We start from the raw sequence: 15,703 nt of genomic DNA on the forward strand, positions 1-15,703 counted from the left end.
GGATGCCAAGCCCCTCACTGCCCGGCCGGGAGGGCCAGCCACCGGCCCCAAGTGTGGGGCCCTCCAGGCCACACCCACCCAGAACTCGCGCTGGCCTGCAAGCGCCCGGGGCAGCCCCAGTTCCCGCCCTTGCCTCTCCTTCCACACCTCCCTGCAAGCTAAGGGAGTTGGTTCCGGCCTTGGCCAGCCCAGAAAGGGGCTACCACTGTGCAGTGGCGGGCTGAAGGGCTCCTCAAGCACAGCCAGAGTGGGCGCCAAGGCAGCGGAGGCGACAAGAGCATATGTGGGCTGCCAACACGCTGTAACCTCTCAATGGGACAGAGCTTGCTGCGTGTATATTTAAAATATTAAGTGAGTTGTATGGTCAAAATTTGGCTTAACTAAAAGCTGATATTTAGGTCATAATTTTTTTAAGGGCCTTTCTGCTTTTTCTCTGTTGTATCCTGTTTCACCCCTGAAAAAAATTTTCAGCTAATATATATATATATATAAAATATAAAATTATATGTTCTGTCCCTCTGTTTGCTTCCTTTCTTGTTGGCGTGATTTTTGCTGACAAAAGGTAAAACTTCATTAGCCTTTTGGAGAAGTTTAAGATCTCTCCAAATTGTCTCCTCTGAGACTTGTTCTTGAAAGAGTAAAGGCAGACCCAGAGCATGCCAAACGCAGTCAAGAGATCTTTATAGCAGAGTCGGGTCAGGTCGCGCAGAGAGAGAGAGTGCTGTTGGGATGGGATATTTATATCCCTTAGGGCTACGTGGGTATCGATGATTGGGTCTGGGGGGCGGCCTGGGGATGAGCGGGGTGGGGAGCAGGAGGTGTTATTTTCTTATTGGGTCTTTCTTGGCGGGTTTAACATTGCGTCAGGTGTGGAGAGGGAGGAAGAACTCAGAACTGTCGCCATCTTGTGGTACCTTACCTGTCTGCGCCACCAAACAGTCCTCCCTTTTGTTTTCTATAAAAGGGGGTTGAGGGGCGTCGTGATTCGTCTGGCTACTTCCTGCTGAGTGGGGGCGTTGTAAGAGGGAAAGAGAGTTTTAGGGAGGGCTCTTAGGGAGGTTTGTCACGGAGTATGATGGGTATAATAGGAGAACAAGTCCGAGGAGGAGGGCACTATATGGGAACACCTCCTGGGGGTGTAGTCTGTGAAGGTCCCTTGAAGATACAGATCTTCTAATGCCGTAAGCCATCCGAGCGGTAACGATGGATCAGCGATGAGCCAGCTGTCAGTGCAGAGATTGTTGAGGAACTGCTGGAATCGGTGTGTTGTCATTTCGAAGACTGAAGTTTGACTGAAGGGCCGTTAGCAGGCTGTGAGACCGTCTATGGAGCCTGCTTTGTCTTTGCAGGTAGCTAAAAGTTGATAATTTCTAAGGAGAAGTTGGTTAAATGTCTAGGGATTGCGCTGTAAGTCTGAAAGTTGGGACGCACTGTATCTCCTAACCCTGTGCCTAGGAGAGAAGTTGTTAGAGAGATTCCGAGCATGATGGGTAAAAAGATTGCTCGTTTTTGTCGAGGGCCTGTGAGAGAATTGGACTCAGGGTGATCAAACTGGTAGGCCTGGAGGCCTTCGGAAAAGGAGGGTAATGTGAGTTGAGAGACTAGAGTGGTAGGTCCAATGTTGAGACATTGTAAAGGGGAGTCGGCCGGCAGGGATGCAGAGCCTCCCGTTATGAGAGGAGTGGAATATACGGCGTCGGGCTAGGTAGGGCATCCCCTACTAGCCAATCGACCGTGTGGGGAGTCAGAGCTTCCAAGTCGATCGTCACCGAAACGGAAGGACTGATGGGCCTTTGGAAGGCCGAGGGCCGTGGGCCACCTGGTACCAGGATTTTAGTGAGCGAGGAGGAGGGACCCAGGCCGGTCGAGTGAGAGGGAGGGAGAAAACTCAGTTCCTTGGAGGCCAAGACTGGGTTTGGTAACTTGGGGGTATACAGGGGCCGGGGAAGGAGGAATTGATGGATTTGAAGCAGTCGGAAGTGGGAACTTGAGAGGCATTAAATAGAAATAGTGGGGATGAGCAGGGGGAGCGGGAGGTGTTATTTTCTTATTGGGTCTTTCTTGGCGGGTTTAACATTGCGTCAGGTGGGGAGAGGGAGGAAGAACCTGGAACTGTCGCCATCTTGTGGTACCGTACGTGTCTGCGCCACCCAACAGTTCTCCCATTTACTTGTACTCCTCCTGCTTTTCTTGCCATCTTTGATACCACATGAAAAGCTCTAAAGGGGACTTCTGGCAGCCCAGAAACCCCTTGAGGAACACAGAAAAAAAGATGCCATACACATCTTTTTGGGGTTCTTCTGTCTTCCCCGTGAAGCCCCAAGAGTCACGGGCAGTGATGTCTCAGGACTAACACTACTTCCTTTTGCATTGAGTTCCCTGACCTCTTTGGCTTTTGGGAATACTGGAGATTGTTTTGTGTTATGAGCGACCACTTGATCTTCGGCTGTATGATGGCTGGTAAGCCACTAGCAAAAGCTAAAGTTTGGGAGGTGCCTGACAGAGGTTGCAGTGAATAGGTATCTTTGCCTGTCTCTTATCTGTAAACATGTAACCCAAGTCTCTACATAGCTACCAATCCTACTTTAATAAGCTTTCTAAAAGTAAAGTTTAAAATGGGGGACTAAAGAAAACCAAAAATATTTACCCCAAAATATACTTCTTTGACATCTTTCAAGATGGCTATTCAGAGGAGCTGCAGACAAGAATAGCCTTGAAAAGCTGCCTTTTGTGGAAGAAACTTGTATCTGTAGAGTAAATCTGCGTTGGTGAAATGAACAGCCACGCTTTCCGTGAGGCCGCCACCTACTTTATCCAGATCTAGAAAAGACTAACTGAAAATCTGACACTTTTGAATGTCTGGCAGAGAAGCTTTATCAGAGACTACCATCTATTATTTCTGAAAGCTGCTACCTGTGAGGTTTTATCTATACAACAAGGCTATCTTTGCCCCATGCCCTTCTTTTTCCCTCCCTCCCATAACCTGTTTTACCATGCTCCAAGCCCCTATTCTTTTTGTTACCTCAACATGATATGAAGGTGTCAGTTACTTGGCCATTTGAGTTTTCATATTTTGTACAACTGCCATGAACACACATGCATGTTAGTCAATTTTGTATGACTTCACTCCTATTAATCTGCTTCTTGTCCATTGATTTTTAGTGAATCTTTAGAGAAAAAAGGGTAAGTTTTCCCTTAGGTCGTACACAATTATCCACCAAACTTAATTGCTTTAAAATGAGAAACTGAAGACATAAGTGTATATAACATATTTTACAAGTTTAGCTGTGTCTGAGGCAGAAAATGGAGCAATACCTAGAAAGACAACAAAAAGACAATTCGTTTATTTTCTTTTTTTCTCTTTCTCTTTCTCTCTCTTCCTTTCTCGCTTTCGTTCTGTACTGGAGAGACTTAGCTTGTGTTGAAGTCTGAATGGAAGCCACTTATGGATATGCAAAAAGGAATAGATAATTGATAAAGCATGGTAACCAAGATTATTTTCATCTGAGTACAAAGATAAAGGTAAGACTGGGTGAAGATTCAGCCATGTTTGAGAATTGAGTGACAGGCAGTCACAGGCAAGAAGATTCTGGAACAATACAGAAGTGGAGGCAAAAACTATAACTACTCATAACTACTCATATCTTTTGCCCCTGTAGAATATAACTAATTTAACTAATAAAGCCTTAGAGTTTCAAATTACCAAAGCACAGGCCTCTTTTCCTTATTAGGTAAAATTTAGACTTTTTTTTTTTCTTTTGAGTCTCACTTGTTGCCCAGGCTGGCGTACAGTGGTGTGATCTTGGCTCACTGCAGCCTCTGCCTCCTGGGCTCAAGTGATTGTCCCACCTCAGCCTCCCAAGTAGCTGGGACTGCAGGCTGGTGCCACCACACTGGCTAATGTTTTGTACTTTTGGTAGAAAAAGTTGCCATGTTGCCCAGATTAGTCTCAAACTCCTGGGCTCCAGTGATCCCCCTGCCTCAGCCTCCAAAAATATTGCAATTACAGGTGTGAGCCACTGCACCCAGCCAATTTAGACTGTTTTTAAGGAAATACTGGTTTATTACTTTATTATCCTGTGTATAGAAAGCCTGAGAAATTAGAAAGTGCACTCACTGAATAGGCAGAGGTGTAAACCATGAAGCAAGTCACTAAATTTCACTGAATTTTATTGGAATTCTTCTGAATTTTATTAGAAAAATATGAAAGAGGATTGTCAGTAAAAACCTGGAAAGAGGCTATTGGCAGACAATAAAACTTAAAGACAGATAGAGTAAATAAAGCCAGGCTAGGGGTTTTAGGTTTTTGAGGTAGTAGGGTGCAGCAGAGGGGGTAGAGTCAGAATATGGGATGTGATTGAAGATACTTGATCAGAGAAAGGTTGTGATAAAATGTTATGATACTCTGTGTGTGTGTGTGTGTGTGTGTGTGTGTGTACGTGTGTATTTTAACAGGACAAAGGCAGTGGTTCTTTAGTGGATGATGAATTATGTATGGATTATCTGGAGATGGATATAGGTAGGTAACTATTGCAAGGCTCTGCGCAAGAAATTACAATTGCCTAGACTTAGTCCAGATACCTAATCAAGTAATATTTACAAGGACCTGGATATTGATTACATGGTGCATATAAGATATAGAGTCAAGTATTTCTTTTACATTTCTTACAGTAAGATAAAATAGGTAGTTAAAATATAGTCAGAATATAGAAGAGCAAATTGCAAATTGGACACATTTTTGAAAAAAACAAATCTATGCTTACAATATTATCTTAAGATTGTTTTAAAATACTGTGTAGTCTATTAATATACTTAAAAGATATGCATGTATTTTGCAGGTTTTACTTGTTTTTTTAAGTATTATCAATACACACAAAATCCTGTATTTAACTTCATGCAAATATGAGCACAGAGTTTTTCAACAGGCACCACATAAGGGCTCAGATACACTAAACTAACCTTAAATTTTTCTCTTTTGTGCATAACTTGGTCCTTTTTGTTATTTCAGATTTTATTTGACGTCATCTTTTATTTATTTTATTAAACAATATGTCTGTAATATCATTTCCACAGAGCCATTTTATTTTGAAAGTGGCAAAAAGACGGGCACATCCATTCTAGTGCTAATATTTTCTTATTAATTACTCTCTTCAAATAAGTTTCACAGGGGTTGATTCACCTGAATTTAAAACAGAAAAGAAAAACTTCCCAGAAAGATACCACGTCCCTCCCTCCAGCTTGAGTGCTGCTTAGAAAATTGCTAAAGTACTTGGATAGAATGGAATATATGGTATTATTTCTCAGAAATCTAAAAATAAATTTGACAGTTAAAATTTGTGTGCCATTATGTTGACCTTTATAATCTAAACATTGAGAAATAGAATGCGTGATTATGTTTTAATTAGTCTATTGATGATTTACATTACAGAGGAGGACAGAAATGCTTTTTTTATTTTTATTTTATTATTATACTTTAAGTTTTAGGTTACATGTGCACAATGTGCAGGTTTGTTACATATGTATCCATGTGCCATGTTGGTGTGCTGCACCCATTAACTCGTCATTTAGCATTAGGTGTATCTCCTAATGCTATCCCTCCCCACTCCCTCCACCCCACAACAGGCCCTGGAGTGTGACGTTCCCCTTCCTGTGTCCATGTGTTCTCATTGTTCAATTCCCACCTATGAGTGAGAACATGTGGTGTTTGGTTTTTTGTCCTTGCGATAGTTTGCTGAGAATGATGATTTCCAGTTTCATCCATGTCCCTACAAAGGACATGAACTCATCATGTTTTATGGCTGCATAGTATTCCATGGTGTATATGTGCCACATTTTCTTAATCCAGTCTATTGTTGTTGGACATTTGGGTTGGTTCCAAGTCTTTGCTATTGTGAATAGTGACGCAATAAACATACGTGTGCATGTGTCTTTATAGCAGCATGATTTATAGTCCTTTGGGTATATACCCAGTAATGGGATGGCTGGGTCAAAAGGTATTTCCAGTTCTAGATCCCTGAGGAATTGCCACACTGACTTCCACAATGGTTGAACTAGTTTACAGTCCCACCAACAGTGTAGAAGTGTTCCTATTTCTCCACATCCTCTCCAGCACCTGTTGTTTCCTGACTTTTTAGTGGTGGCCATTCTAACTAGTATGAGATGGTATCTCATTGTGGTTTTGATTTGCATTTCTCTGATGGCCAGTGATGATGAGCATTTTTGCATGTGTTTTTTGGCTGCATATAGAAGTCTCATATAGAGAGACTTCCATAGATTTTCTGAATGGCTCTTAGATCTAATGGGGAAAACATGCCCCATTTCTACACGTGCCATATACCTACCAGAGCACCTCAAGTGTATCTTACCAGTAAAAGGGAAAAGTCAGGTGAAATGGAGATGTTTTTGCTTATTTTGTTTTGTTTTGTTTTTAATGTTTTGATAATGCAAAGAAGAGGGCTATTTTGTTTTTAAAATCTTGTACTCTTTGTAACAGCCTAAAGAAATTCATATTTTACTCTCCTAGGTTATCAGGAGAACCACAATTAGAGAATTTTACTTTAATGTGTTCACAAATGATTCATAATACCTAGTATAATGAGCAGTTCAAAATAACATTACGCAATCATAGCTATACCTCTTATCACATTGACAATATTTATTTTACATTATAAAGAAACTCCAGACTTCCATAGAGTTTTTGAATGGCTCTTAGATCTAATGGGGAAAACATGCCCCATTTCTACACATGCCATATACCTACCAGAGCACCTCAAGTGTATCTTACCAATAAAATTGAAAAGTCAGGTGAAAAGGACATGTTTTTGACTATTTTGTTTTGTTTTGTTTTTAATGTTTTGAAGGTGTTTAGTCTACAATTCTATGTTTTCTTTATGAGCATTTAAGTTGAATGGAAATGTAAACCCAAATTAGAGGCTTGTCATTTCATAAGGGTTATATGTAGGCTGCTACTAACACAAAACCTAGGAAGTTTGCTTTTAATTCCCAGGTGAGTAACAGAAGCAGGAGCTAAAGATGTATCATATATATATATATATGATACAAAGACAAATTTCAAAGGAGTAAAAGGCATAATAATAATATTAATCATAATAATATAAGGACCTATGAAGAAAACAAAGGAATTTCTTTTTATCTAAATCAAGGAAAGTACTCCCATTAAGTAGCATTTGGAATACAGAAGCAGTGAAAGAGGAAAAAAAAAAGGATAAAATCATTTACAAGGCAAAGTCATCATAAATAAAGTAAAAAAGAAATAAAAATAAAATTAAACTAAAACATTTGCAATTAATGTCAGAAAGCATAATATTCCAAGTTTAAAGAGTTTTTAATGCTTGAGAATAAAAGAATCAAAATCTTAATGAGATACAGATCTGAGAAAGCAATTCAGAGAATTTTAAAGAAAACTACAAATGCCCTTTACATTTACAAAAAGATACATCTCAGTCAAAACAAGATACATATAAATTGAAATAAAAACAAGATATTGAATGTAACTTATTATTGGCAAAACTCCAAAGTTTCATAGCATACTCTGCTGTGGGTATGGGGAAACATGTATGCTTCTATTCTGGCAATATGAAATGATTATGCAAAATGTTGTTTTATAGTGGCATTATTTGTCATAACAAAAATTAGAAACAATCCATAAACCCATTAATAGAAACCTGAGTAAGTTATGGAGCATAACCACATATTAAACATGCAGTTGTAAAAAGTAATGAGAAGATTTCTTCTTGTTGTATGGATATATGGTAAGTTTTAAAAGTAAGGTACAAAATAGTATGCAAAGAGTTGTATTTACACATACACACATTTTTAACTGCAAAAATAAACATTACATTAACATTTGCAGAAAAGCATTTGCCAATAGCCAACATACTTTCTTGATCAAAACTCTCAGCAAACTAGGAATACAAGGTAACTTCCTAAATCTGAAAAAAAAATCTACAAAAAACTCAGTGCTAACATCCAGCTTAATGGTGAAAGACTGAATATTCTCTTCAAAAGATCAGAAATAAGGAAGTCCAGTCTCACAACTTCTATTCAGTATCGTACTGGAAGTTCTAGTCAGTAAAATAAGGCAAGAAAAAAGAGGTACCAGAATAGAATTAGCAATTTTGTGGGATATAAAATCAAAATACACATTTTTATTTTTATACTGGCAGCAAACATTAAAAATTTTAAAATGCCATTTAGAAGAGCATCAAAAATATGAAATACTTATAAATAAATATGGCAAATTTAAAAGTCCAGTACATACATATATATGTGTATATATATACGTATACATATACATATACATATACATATACAAGACATTGCTTAGAGAATTTAAAGAAGACCTAAGTAAGTGAAGAAATAGACCATCTTGATGGGTATAAAGACCAAATATCACCAAGATGTCAGTTTAACCCAAATTGATCTACAAATTTGATGCAATCCCAATAAAAAACCCAGCAGGGCTTTTTAAAAATAGAAAGTGACAAAGTGATTTTACAATGTCTATACAAATTCAAAGGACCTAGAACAGTCTAACCAATATTGAAAAAGAAGAAAACATTTGGAAAACTAACACTACTTAATTTCTTTCTTTTTTTTTTTTTTCTTTAAGACTAAGTCTTGCACTGTTGCCCAGCTTGGGGTGCTGTGGCACAACCTTGGCTAACTGCATCCCCAACCTCCCAGGTTCAAGCGATTCTCCTGTCTCAGCCTCCCAAGTAGCTGGGACTACAGGTGCCTACCACCACATCTGGCTAATATTTTGTATTTTAGTAGGGACAGGGTATCACCATATTGGTCAGGCTGGTCTCGAACTCCTGACCTCAAGTGATCCACCTGCCTAGGCCTCCCAAAGTTATGGAATTACAGGTGTAAGCCACCACGCCTGGCAACACTACTTAATTTTAATCCTTACAGTATAGCTACTATAATCAAGACAAAAATCAAGACAGTGTGATAGTGGTATAAAGGCGGATGAGTAGAAAAATAGAATGCAGTAGGGTCCAGAGAGAGATTTGCATATATATTGATAATTAACATATTATTGTCAAAACTCTAACTCTACAGTACATATGGGAAAACATGCATTCTTCTACTCTGGCAGTATGAAATGATTATGCAAAATGTTGTTTCATAGTGGCATTATTCGTCGTAACAAAAATTGTTATGACATCAACAAAAGAAATGATACCAGAAAATATGCAAGAAAACAACCTTCAACCCATAATTTGCACTATATACAAAACATTAATTAAAAACGAATAATAGACCTAAATGTAAAATCTAAAATTATAAAACCTAGAAGAAAACATAGGAGTAAAAACTCTGTCATCTTGGGTTATGAAATATTTATTTAATAGTAAAACATGATTTATAAGAAAGACACCTTTTTTGTTTGTTTGTTTGTAGATGGAGTCTTACTCTGTTGCCCAGGCTGGAGTGCAGTGGTGCGATCTCAGCTCACTGCAACCTCCGCCTCCCAGGTTCAAGCGATTCTCCTGCCTCAGCTTCCCAAGTAGCTGGGACAACACTGGGCTAATTTTTGTACTTTTTTAGTAGAGATGGGGTTTCACTATGTTGGCCAGGCTAGTCTCAAACACCTGACCTTGAGTGATCCACCCTCCTCGGCCTCCCAAAGTGCTGATATTACAGGTTTGAGCCACCGTACCTGGCCAAAAGACACTTTTAAGAGAGAAAAAAGGCTATCCACAAATAGGAAGGATATATTTGCAATGTATATATCTAATAAATTCTTGTATCCAAAATATGAAGAATTCTCAAAACACAATAATAAGAAAATCAACAACACAATAAAAATGGACTAAGTATTTGAACAAACACTTTGTCAGAAAGATATGCAGATAGCAAATAAGCACGTGAAAATGCTAAAAGGCAATAGTCAAGCACATACCTATTAGAATGTCTAAAAGTTGAGAAAGCATAATCTTTCTATACTGCTGTTGGGAATTTAAAATACTACAATCGCTTTGTATGACAGTTTCACAGTTATTGAAAAATTTAAACATACACTTATCATCAAATCTAGCCATTCTACTCCAATATTTGCCCAAAAGTAATGAAAGCATATATACATACAAAATTCTGTACATAAATGTTCTTTGCAACTTTATTTGTAATAGCCATAAACTGAAAATAATTTAAATGTCCATCTGCTGATGAATGGATAAAGAAATGTGATTCATCCTTCCTATGGAATACTACTCAGCAATAAGGTGCAGTAAGACATATTAATACAAACAGTATTGATCCATCTCAAAATCATTATGCCAAGTATCAGAACTCAAACACAAAAGACATGTACTATAAAATTTCAATTATGTGCAGTTCTCTAAAAGGCAAAACCATAGAGACAGAAAGCAGATCAGCAGTTGCCTAGCGAATGGGCATAGAATGGAGAAGGAGCTGGTGGCAGGAGTGTGGAGGGGAGAATTATACAGGCTTAAGGAAATTTGGGGGGATGATGATTATGTTCATTCTCTTGATTGTGGGGATGATTTCATGGGTGTATAGATGTGTTGAAACTTATCTAACTGTACACTTTCAAAATGTGTAGTTTGCCAAATGTTAACACCTCAATAAAGCTGAGAAAATAAAATAACAAGAAAAATGACACAGGAGCTCACAAAAACCAGCTTCTAGTGGCCAGATATAGAACAATCTGATCATTGGAAAGAATAATAGCTACATTGGATTGACCCATATTGAAATAGAAAAACTCCTAATTTCAAAATGATACTCATAAAAGAGATAATGGGAAAGAAGGCAAGAAAAGTTGTTAATATTTATCCTATATTTTTTCTATGTACACTATTTCAGGATAACCAAATAGATCAATCTGAGCATAAAAAGTTATTACATATAGAAAGAAAATTTTCAGCTAATAAATGATAAATGTGAAATAACGGTTTCAGGCAAAGTTCATTAATGAATAAAATGTTAGACAAATGATCTATGACAATCACTCTGTGACTAACCAATCTGTAACTTCCCAATAAAGTAGAAGGCAAGAAGATTCTAAAAAGATAATTTATAAAAGAACTTCTACTGCTCAAAATATTTATTTATGTTCTTTACTGAATAGAGTTGCTTTCAGCTTTCCTACTATTATCTTTGTGTGTGTGTTAGTATTTACTAAATTGCTATACATGTTTCTATCTTATAGGCTGTAGAAATATATTTTACATGTCTTTCTAATATATGAAGAAATATTAAGTAAAATTTATAATTCTATTTAAAATAGAGTTTTGGAATAGAAGTGATTCTCCAAAAGATGATCTGTTTATTTTTCAAGAAAGTGAAAACTTTAAAATTTAGATGCATAAAAGACACTAAAACTGTGATTTGTTTTCGGGGAATTAACGAAGCATAGAGCAAATGTAATTAATTATTAAATTCAGTAGGAAATTAGATGAAAATATGACTCATAATCTAAAAAGTAGAAGTCTGCTAATTAACACTCAAACTCAGAAGACACCTGAAATCATTTCTACAAATATGTCTTTATTGTATACACAATGAAGAAAATCCCATTTTTGTCAGGTTTGCCCGCATTTCTGGTAAATTATTTATATGTATTCAAATACACTAATTTAAATATTTCTATTTAAAGTGCCTAGGAAAATAATTTTTCATTACATAGAATCATAAAAATAAAAGAATGTCTTCTTCTGCCTTGTTCGTTTATTTCCCCCATGAAACCTCCTTTGATACTGTACTTTAAGTGGAAATGAATATCCGCAAACTAAGGAAAATAGGTCATTTGCAAGGCTTTTCTTCCAGTTTCATAAAAATCTGCAGTAATGGGCTCTGGTACAAAGGCTTCACAAACCTAGTGGCTAGAATATTTTTCTCTATTCTTCAAAAATATTTCCTTTTGCTTCATTTTGTGTGAAAATTGTGAAAGGAAAATAAATCTTAGGGCCCCCAAATCACTAAGGTAAACGGAAAAGTCAAGCTAGGAACTGCTTAGGGCAAACCTGCCTCTTGTTCTATACAAAGTCACCCCTCTGCTCACTGAGATAAATGCAGATTTGATTGCCTCCTTTGGAGAGGCTTATTAAAGAATGCAACCCTTTGTCTCTTATCTACCTATGACCCAGATGCCCTCTCCCTGCTTCAAGTCTTCTAATCTTTGCTTCGAGTTGTCCCGCCTTTCCAGACCAAACCGGTGTTCATCTGACATATGTTGATTGATGTCTCAGGTCTCCCTAAAATCTGTAAAACCAAACCATGCTCTGACTGCCCTGGGCACCTGTCGTCAGGACCTCCTGAGGCGGTGTCACTGGTGCACATCCTCAACTTTGGCAAAATAAACTTTCTAAATTAGCTGAGACCTGTCTCAGATACTCGGAGTTCATAAAATCAAAAGTGTTTTTATATTCTCCTCAGTAGAGTTCAACAAATAAATATGGAATGTCATAAGAATAATGAATACTGTTTGTCAATTGTTTAATTTGTGACAGACATATGCACAACATGCTCACCTTACAACAACCTCAGATGGACTTGCCATCTCCATTTTATAGTGGGTGAGACTATACAAAAAGTCTGAGTAGACCCCCCCCCCGAAAAAAAAAAACAAAATCCAACCCCAACAGGGTTAGGAAACACTCTTCAATCACAATTTTCAGCCACCACCGGGTCCTCACTCCTGGGTGGCAAAATTAATGTCTGTTTTTGACAAGACAACAATGAACAACAATACAGGCTTTGCTCCCTATACACGTGGAATGAGGGAGCAGGCAGGTGACATATTATTCAAAAATCCCTCTATCTCACTTAGGCTCCATTTCCTCTCCTATTAAATGCAATTAACAAGATAGCAGAGTTACTAGAAGTATAACCTCAGACAATGTGTGTGAAACATCTGGCACATAGTAGGCACTCATGAAATTTCTGTTCTCTATTCCGTAAGTCTGTAAAAAGGAAGAGATTTAGAACAAAGGAAAGAATTCTGAAGGCAAGTTAATTTTTAAAAACATCCAGTGATGTTTATTTATGACCGAATTTCAGTTTAAAGTGTGAAATACTTCACATTCTCAATAAAAAGTCTGAAAAATCACTAGTACACAAAATTCACTCTTAACAAAATTACTTTAATGACTGGCGGTAAATGCGCTCTTGAATATTGGATGATTTGAGAGTAGCAAAGTGCTTTATTCTTACAAGGATCATTTGTTCTGTATTTGACAAAAACGAACATTTCATTCTGTTTTACTTTTAAATGGGTATTATTGTCTTTGATATTTGACACTGTCAAGTAAAATGTCACACCAATCAGAAAAGCCCATTCATACTTAATAGGTAGACTGCAGAACAGAATGTACCTTTGACTGATTTACGGCTTGAAAATCCTACATAAACAATGTTGATATTTCCATTTTTACCAAGTATCAGCATAAGACATTTCACAACTGTTGTTTAAGCAAAACACAACTGTTCATCGCTATAAAAAAAAGTAGCGAGTAACAGAATGTTAGTTTAAAAAAATACTGTGTATTTACTAAAAATGAGTAGTTGTTACAGTAGTTTGTTTTAACCTTTAACTTGGTAAACTTTATGTTCATTAACCATCAAAACATACTGTTTGAATTTGAAGTTGTTGGAACTGAGGGCTACGATTTAGAATATTTTTGGGCAATGTTTACTAGTTGTGTTTTTAAGAGTGAATCTGATCATTAGCATATGAACCTTGTAAGTATACATCCTAAATGCTCTTTCTTTGTCAGAGCCTTGATAGCATCTTCTCGTGAACTTGAATTCTGAATATCTTGATGTTGCTTGTTCTCATTTAAATGTTAATATGGTCAACAAGTTTAATTGCATAACACCTTTCATATCAAGCTTATTTCTAATTAAGTACTTCAAAATAAAGAACAAACTTTCTAAACATTTTACAGGTATAATGTTGCTTTACAATCATGTGAAGAGATTTCAAATACCCAGAGACAACTTCATGAGAAGAAATTGCTCTTATTTTCTCGCCTTTAGATTGATGGGTTAGAAATTACACCTCTTTCTCTATGCTAGGACTGCTTTTTATGAGGGTAGTGTGTGTGTGTGTGTGTGTGTGTGTGTGTTGCTGATCAGGTTATCGGGACAGGAATTCAAGAGGAAATACATTACCCTTGAGTTCTGGGGAACTTAGACAGATTTATGGAATGTATTTGTGTGCTCAAGCATATCAAGACCTGCATAAAAACCAGTGCATTCCTGAAACTCAAAATCATTTAGTAATCTCTCTTACATCCCATCTCCTTATCAAGGAGAACCACCCCACAACCATCACTAAAGCTTCAAAAGCCTATCATTTAAAACAAATCTCTAGGAAATCCCTTGTTTTTAATATCAGAGGCTTATTACTTGTGCTTTAAATATAGACAGTAATATGGAAATTTGGATTTTAAAAACCTTATTTTTATATGCACATATACAACGGAAGCAAAGGCTATTAAACATCTTTGGTTTTTAATTGCAATCTCTCTGGGCTTTATGTCTTTTTAAAAAAAAATCTGGTAAAGCCAGCAAACAGGAGTGTCAAACTAAAGGTCAGACTAATACCTGGGAAGGTGCAGCAATGGATTTAATGGGGGCAAACTGATTAAACTAAGTCAGCTTAATTCAAAGCAGCAGGAGCAACAGATGCTGTTGCCTTTGTTTATTTTCCCTTGTTGCCAGATGGAAAAGGAAAAATAAATACTAGAACAGAGAAGAAAGCTGCTGAGTTGCATTTCTACTCCATCTTAGCTTGCTGCAAAATTTCAATATGCAAAGTGCTCCAGTGATCTAAGCAAAGTGTTTTGTTTTGGAGTGGACTTCCATCCCTGGTAACTATCTCTACATTAGAAATAGAAGTAGCAATAGGATGGAAATCACCTATATAAAGCTCAGTTGTTTTATCTCATGCAAAATGAGGTAATTATAATATATTCAATTTTCTGAAAAGTCTTAAGGCAATTATGAATGTATGCATGCCAACACTTGACTGTATGCTTTTTGAAGGCAAAGATTCTCTCTTGTTATTACTATACTTTGAGCAACCTGCATCACACAAGCAGTAGATACTAGTGAGAGTAAATGGCTAGGATACAACATGGAATCAATTTTGTTTTCCCAATATTATTGAAGAATTCTTGAGTACTCATTTTATACTTGTCGTAAGAGTCCTGTTTTGCACTCCTTTTTGTAATAGTACTGCTGAGGCCATGTAACCTAAAGTGGAGTCCATTAATTTTGAATTTGATAATTATTTATCCAAGAGCTGGCATAAGCCAGGAAGGTTTAGGCAATGGAGATACAGTACTAACGAAAACACTAAAACTCGTAGAACTTATCTTAAAAGCAGTGAACACAATAAACAAACGAGATAGTGTTTGTCTTAGCTTGGACTCCCTAGGAAATGAAGTCAAAGAGTAATTGCTGACTCTTCAGTGAGATGTGTAATACTATGGAAGAAGGAGTGAAGGAAAAGTTCAGTGTGTTGGGAGAGAATGGGAGCAAATACATGATGTTGTGTTATCCAGCTAGCCACTGCTTCAGTGTCACGATCATTCATCTAGGAAGGATCATTCTGGAGAGGATTGAGGGAAAACTAGGAGCAGTCATTGGGAGATAGGAAGGGAAATTATCTGCCTATCTTTAGCTCCCTTACTGTTTTCTAGCT

At 37.2% G+C, this 15,703-nt stretch overlaps 1 long non-coding RNA gene across 1 annotated transcript in view; it reads left to right on the forward strand.

The window, feature by feature from the left end:
- Nucleotides 1-3,433: 3,433 nt before the first annotated feature.
- Nucleotides 3,434-15,703, forward strand: part of LOC131383399 (uncharacterized) — a 79,652-nt gene continuing 67,382 nt past the window's right edge. The window contains exon 1 of the long non-coding RNA XR_009213389.1: nucleotides 3,434-3,522. This is a non-coding gene — a long non-coding RNA (uncharacterized LOC131383399). The remainder of the gene's footprint in view (nucleotides 3,523-15,703) is intronic.

This window comes from Hylobates moloch, unplaced genomic scaffold (genome assembly GCF_009828535.3).
Source record: "Hylobates moloch isolate HMO894 unplaced genomic scaffold, HMol_V3 SCAFFOLD_4, whole genome shotgun sequence".
Classification (NCBI taxonomy): domain Eukaryota; kingdom Metazoa; phylum Chordata; class Mammalia; order Primates; family Hylobatidae; genus Hylobates; species Hylobates moloch.